Source organism: Phyllobates terribilis, unplaced genomic scaffold (assembly GCF_046119375.1).
Source record: "Phyllobates terribilis strain yellow unplaced genomic scaffold, ASM4611937v1 Scaffold_13__5_contigs__length_258822181, whole genome shotgun sequence".
Taxonomy (NCBI): domain Eukaryota; kingdom Metazoa; phylum Chordata; class Amphibia; order Anura; family Dendrobatidae; genus Phyllobates; species Phyllobates terribilis.
Window position 1 is genome coordinate 220,091,640 of NW_027362773.1, and position 7,151 is coordinate 220,098,790.

General features: G+C 46.4%; 1 non-coding gene across 1 annotated transcript; it reads left to right on the forward strand.

Moving 5' to 3' along the window:
- The first annotated feature begins 938 nt into the window (after window positions 1-938).
- TRNAS-AGA (transfer RNA serine (anticodon AGA)) lies at window positions 939-1,026 on the forward strand. Its single transcript has one exon. It is a non-coding gene; the product is annotated as a tRNA-Ser (tRNA).
- The last annotated feature ends 6,125 nt before the right edge of the window (window positions 1,027-7,151 follow it).

The window sequence follows — 7,151 nt, forward strand, 5'->3', positions numbered from 1 at the left end:
TTAGCACTCTGGATTTGGAACACAGCTCTGGGGAATCTGAGAATTTCTTTGTGCACAGCGATTTTATCTTTTCTGCTCACACTCAATTTGCCAATGCACATGGCTTAACATAAAAAGACAAAAGTTAATATCCACATGGCCAAAAAGATCTATTTATCAAGAAAGTTTAACGCGAAAGTTAAACTTGACTTCATGAAGCAAAACTCATACCATCTATGTCACACAAAGCAACCGTACTCTATGACTTGTGCCAATGTTCACATGACACTTTTTCCAGGTGGTTGAAACTGACAAGGATTTCAAGCCGAAATGGCTTCAAGAAACGACAGCGATTCGTTTCCTGAATCACCCTTTTTAGTGGTTTCCAGCATTTTTGTAAACATAGTTTGGTGATGTTTTTCTAAGAATTGTTTTGGGCATCGATTGAGTTTGTTTTCGGTTTTTTTTTTGCTCGCAAAATGCTGCGAACGTCATTCAGGTACCTTCCAGGGGTCTTTCTATCCTTCTCATTGACTTGTATTGCAAGTATGACGCAAGCAAAATATTCCTGAAGAATGATATACTCACTTCCGTTAACGGCTTGGAGTTTTGGGAATCTTGATGAGGTTAAAAGACGCTCAATATCTGATCATTTGAAAAGCAATTCTTTTTGCATGGAAATGTATCTGTTCAGACTTTTGAGCATTTTCAAAGCGTTTTTCAGGAGGTGTTTGGAACAAAGTCACTCGAAATCCACCTTATGAATTTTAAAAAACCTTGAACTGTACAAGGTTCCAATTGATGATACCTTTAAATCAGATTTTTACATTTCAGTGAGGCCTGAAATTTTGTTTCCAATTGAAATCTTCCATTTTCTGAGATGTCTTCCAGAAGGATAATCACTAATATTGATCATCGTGCTATAAGAAAAGGTGTGAAACTCATAAGGAAGGAACAGCGTTTGAGTAGTTGTGGCAGAGTGGTTAAGGCAATGGACTAGAAATCCATTGGGGTCTCCCCACGCAGGTTCAAATCCTGCCAAAAACATATAACTTCATGCAACAATTTGATTAATTATTAGTGTTGAGCGAACATGCTCGACACTGCTCGGTACTCGCCCGAGTATCACGCTACTCGGGATGTTCGGCAAGCACCGAGCATTTCCTTGTTACTCGGGCGGGAGCTCGGGTCTCCGCCCTGCATGTTTGGCGCTCTTTACAGAGCCAATGAACATGCAGGGATTGCCAGCCAGTCACTGTAAAGCCGCAGCCATGTTGTTTGTGGGCATTACAGTGATTGGCTGGCCGCACAGCATCACCTCGAGTATTTAAAACCGGGCGCCGCCATCTTGGACACAGTCGCTCCGGATCAGACAGTTTAAGGACAGCGCTGCTGATTTAGGGAGAGATATATCCTGCAAAATAGTTAGTGTAGGGTCTGTAAAGGCTGTCAGATCAAACAAACCGTCCTTCTCAGGACTAATATCCATCCCAGGTATATCAGGCAGGCAGGCAGGCTGTATAGGAGACGCAGTGGTTATACCAGCAAACGCTGCATTACAGTCCTGTGTGCTGCTCCTGTTGCTGAAATTGCTGGACTTAGCTCTAGGTCCCGGGGGCCAGGAAAAATCCTTTTTTTTTAACTAAATCCTCTTTTTTTTTTTCCTCCTTCACAATGTACAAATACCCATCTTATTAACCTTTTGGTGTCCCCCCCCCCCCCCAAAAAAAAAAGTGTGCCTCTGATTTTTCAGACACAAATATATCTGTTGAAAATAGTCTGGTGTAGGCCAGAGAAATAGAAGTGTGGTTTTGCAGTTTTATGGGCCATTTGTATCTAAAAGAAACAGTTTGAGTGTGTCGCTCACTGTTCAGCCGCAAATATATATATTTAAAAAAGTCTGGTATACACCAGTAAATTATTACTGTGGTTTTGATGTTCCACGGTAAAACATCTCTATTATCCTGTTTTTGGAATTTTTTGCTGTATAAAAATAATAATAGTGTCTCCCTGATTTTTCAGACACAAATATATCTGTTGAAAATAGTCTGGTGTAGGCCACAGAGACAGAAGTGTGCTTTTGCTGTTCCACGGTAAAAAATCTCTATCATCCTGCTTTTTGCATTTTTTGCTGTAAAAAAAAAAATAATAGTGTCTCCCTGATTGTTCAGACACAAATATATCTGTTGAAAATAGTCTGGTGTAGGCCCGAGAAATACAAGTGTGGCTTGGCAGTTTCACGGTTCAAACCTCTGTATTATCCACTTTTGGGCCATTTGTATCTAAAAAAAACAGTTTGAGTGTGTCGCTCACTGTTCAGCCACAAATATATATATATTCAAAAAAGTCTGGTATACACCAGTAAATTATAACTGTGGTTTTGCTGTTCCACAGTAAAAAATCTCTATTATCCTGCTTTTGTCATTTTTTGCCGTAAAAAATAAATAGTGTCTCCTGATTGTTCAGACACAAATATATCTGTTGAAAATAGTCTGGTGTAGGCAAAAGAAAAACAAATGTGGCTTTGCAGTTTCACGGTTCAAACCTCTATATTATCCACTTTTGGGCCATTTGTATCTAAAAAAAACAGTTTGAGTGTGTCGCTCACTGTTCAGCCGCAAATATCTCTATTTAAAAAAGTGTGGTATACCCCAGTAAACAATAACTGTGGTTTTGCCATCCCACGGTAAAAAATCTCTATTATTCATGTTTCGGTAGTTTTTTCCGTAAAGAAAAACAATAGTGTCTCCTGACTGTTGTGATTCAAAAATATATCTGTTGAAAATAGTCTTGTGTAGGCCCGACATCCCAGTGTGGCTTCATAGTTCCACGGGTCAAATCGCTGTACTATCCAGTTTTGGGCCTTTGGTATCTAAAAAAAAAGCAGTTTGAGTGTGTCGCTCACTGTTCAGCCGCAAATATCTCTATTTAAAAAAGTGTGGTATACCCCAGTAAACAACAACTGTGGTTTTCCTCTTCCACGGTTCTAATCTACTCTTTATTACCCTTTTTTCATTGATAGTGCAAGTGTAAGCTATTTTACTTCATTTACAATGGGCAAGGCGCGTGGCAAGGGACGTGGAAGTGGACGTTCTGGTGATGGTTCGTGCAGAGGACGGGGCCGTGGCCAAGGTGAAAATGTGCCACAACCAACAGCCACATCTTCTCGCTCCCACTTCTTGACCGAATCACTAGGGAAGCACAGAACATCACCAGTATTGAGAACTGATCAGTGTGAACAGGTTATTAATTGGATAGCAGACAATACTTCCAGTTACCTGGGCACCACCACCTCTGGTCTGTCTTCCACACGGTCAACTGTTAGTAGCCGTGAGTCTCGACCGCATACTACTCCTCACCCTGATGCTCCTTCCTCCCACCATGCCGAGTGTCGTCAGACAGCAAGTGATCCCACACTTGGACACTCTGAAGAGCTGTTCACTGGTCCATTTCCATATTTGGGCCCCTCGCCTGATACGCTTGAAGTGGTGGAAGAGGAGATCCCATGTTGCGATGCCCAAATATTTGAACAGCCACGGCCACAGGAAGTCGACGTTGGCAATCTGTCACAAGAGGTGGACGATGACGAGACACAATTGCCAGGAAGTGAGGAGGAGGATCGTGGTGCGCAAGTGGAAGAGGAGGAGGTGGTGGATGATTTAGTAACTGACCCAACGTGGAAGGAGGACATGCAGAGTGAGGCCAGCAGCACACAGGGGGAGGGAGGCAGAGTACCCCAACAGGCAGGAAGAAGCAGTGTGGTGGCCGCAGACAGAAGGCAGGCAACCGTTCCCCGTAACACCAACACGAGGGACGTTGCCAGTACAAGCGGTAGGTCTTCCAGAGTCTGGAATTTTTTTAAAGACTCTGCTGATAACCCCAAAAAGGCCATATGTTCCACCTGCCATGCCAGCATCAGCAGGGGTGACAAAACTACCAGCCTGACCATCACCAGCATGATCAGGCACATGGCAGCAAAGCACCCGACTTTGTGGGGCGAAACCCAAGGTCCACGACCAGTGTCAGCGGGTGTCACCACTGCTTCTTCCACTGTTGTGCGTGCAATAGAACCCCCTGTTGTGTGTGCAAGGCAATCCACTGTCCATACTGCATGTAAAGATGCCCCCTCCTCTCAGTCTTCACTTGTTATGGCAGTTTCTCAAGAAACAGCATCAACGTCCACATCCACGTCCCACCGCAGCGTTCAATTGTCCATATCCCAGACCTTTGAACGAAAGCGGAAATTCACAGCTAACGCCCCACAGGCCACAGTCCTAAATTCGCACATTTCACGACTGCTTGCATTGGGAATGCTGCCTTTTAGGCTGGTGGACACGGAATCCTTCCGCAATCTTATGGCGGTGGCCATCCCTCGGTACTCGGTCCCCAGCCAACACTATTTTGCCCGGTGTGCCATCCCCGCACTACACAAGCATGTGTCCCAAAGCATCTGCCTTGCCCTCAACAACGCAGTTACTGGGAGAGTCCACCTGACAACGGACACGTGGACAAGTGCTTGTGGCCAGGGATGGTACTTCTCTCTGACGGCACACTGGGTAAACATAGTGGAAGCCAGGACCCAGTCGGACCTTGGGACGGAACACATCCTCCCCACACCGAGGATTGCGGGCCCTATGTCAGTCAGAGTTGCCCCCACAGTGTACAGCTCCTGCGCATCCTCCTCCTCCTCCTCATGTTCAGCCTCCATCTCAGATATCACCACATCAGTTACAAGCTGGAAGCATTGCAGCACTGCCTCCGCCAAGCGGCAACAGGCTGTGCTGAAACTCATAAGCTTAGGTGATAAACCTCACACTGCTTGTGAGTTGTGGACAGCTGTGAAAGAGCAGGCAGATCTGTGGCTGAGACCGCTGAACCTACATCCCGGCATGGTCGTGTGTGACAATGGCCGTAACCTGGTGGTGGCTCTGAGGCGAGGTGAGATCACACACGTACCATGCCTGGCTCATGTGCTTAACCTCGTGGTTCAGCGGTTTCTTAAATCATTCCCCGAGTTGCCAGATCTGCTCGTTAAAGTACGCCGCCTGTCAGCTCATTTTCGCAAGTCGGCTACAGCTTCCGCCGCCCTTGCTGTGTTGCAGCAGCGTTTGCAGCTTCCGGCACACTGACTGGTGTGTGATGTCCCCACACGTTGGAACTCTACCCTCCACATGTTGCAAAGGATTTGTGAGCAGAAGAGAGCAGTTGTGGAGTACCAGCTGCAACAAGGCCGTCGAAATTCAGGTCAGACTCCACACATAAGACCTCAGGAAAGGACCTGGATGTCTGACATATGTACCATCCTGACAAACTTTGAGGAGGCCAACAAGATGGTGAGTGGTGATGACGCCATCATTAGTGTTAGCATCCCACTTGTCTGTCTTTTGCAACGCTCTCTGCAGAGAATTAAAGAGGAGGCATTGCAGCCAGAGTATGATGAGATGGATCAAGAAGCCGTAGCGGGCGATTACACACAGCCCTGCCTCATCTCATCCCAACGTGCATTGGGGGACAATGAGGGAGAGGAGGAGGAGGAGGAAGAACAGGAGCTGCTATCATGCGTTGTAGACGGTAGTACCTGTACAAGTGTCATACCGTCGGCTCAGCGTGGGTGGCCTGAGGACAGGGGGAGGAGGAAGAGGAGGAGGAGAGCATGGTCAGTCGTCATCTTGGTGAGGACACGGAAATCTTGCCCGTTACCAGTCTGGCACGCATGGATGACTTTATGTTACGCTGCCTTAACCGTGACCCTCGCGTTGTCAAAATGTTGGGTGACAGTCATTACTGGTTGGTGACACTTTTAGACCCCCGCTACAAGGAGAACTTTCACTCTCTTATTCCTGAGGTGGAGAGGTCTACAAAAATTGGGCAATACCAGAAGGCCCTTGCTGCAGAACTCTTAAAAAAATTCCCATCTGAACACGCTAGCGGCAGAGGTCACAGTTCGTTGCCCAACCAAGGCGTACAGGCGAGAGAGATGCAACTCCAATCCAGCAGAGGCAGGGGAACACTGTCAACGTTCTGGTACAGTTTTCTGACACCCGCCCAGCTTACAGGCCCTGAGGCGCGGGGTACTCTCACAAGGAGTGGAAAGTTTCAAAAGATGGTGAGAGAGTACCTTGCCGATCGTACCAGCGTCCTCCGTGATTCCTCTGTGCCTTTTAATTATTGGGTATCCAAGCTGGACACTTGGAATGAACTCACTCTGTATGCCTTGGAGGTCCTGGCCTGCCCTGCCGCTAACGTGTTATCGGAGCATGTTTTTAGTGCCGCTGGGGGAATTAAAACTGATAAGCGCACTCGCCTGTCAACTGACAATGCTGACAAGCTGACCCTTATCAAAATGAACAAGGGCTGGATTGGGCCAGACTTCTCATCACCACCAAATGACAGCAGAGTAACATAAAGTCAAATCCACTGTGTTATTTCGGGAGGTGTATTACCATGCATCGCTTCACACCCATACATGGGTATACGCTTCCTCATTTCAGATGTTTTTTGCTCTTCTCTTTATCCTCAGCCTCCACGACCACTATACCACCAGGGTGACCGTGGTCCATGTTGCCAGCATTGCAAGTTCCTCTGTCCTAATTTTTGGCAGCTTTTGCTTGGAAGGCATAGGCAAAGACTATGGGAGACCCACTCCCCAATAATGGGAATAATGTTTTTAATATGCTGTACTGCATGGCTCTTGTAAGGGACATTGCAAGTTCCCCCTTCCTAATTTTTGGCAGCTTTTGCTTGGAAGGCATAGGCAAAGACTATGGGAGACCCACTCCCCAATAATGGGAATAATGTTTTTAATATGCTGTACTGCATGGCTCTTGTAAGGGGCATTAAAATCGTCTTGTTAAGCTACTGTGACCTCCACGTCTCTTCCAAGGGTCGTTAATATTGTCTTTTTATTCCACTGCGACCTCCACCACTCTTCCAAGGGGCATTAAAACCGTCTTGTTAAGCTACTGCGACCTCCACATCTTTTCCAAGGGGCATTAAAACCGTCTTGTTAAACCACTCTGAACTCCACAGCTCTTCCAAGGGGCATTGACATGTTGTTTCTAATTACCTCTAACCTCCACGACTCTTGCAACGGGCATTGCATTTCCTCCTAATTTTTGTCAGCTTTTGCTTTTCAATGCATAGACGAACACTAAGGGAGACCCACTCCCCAA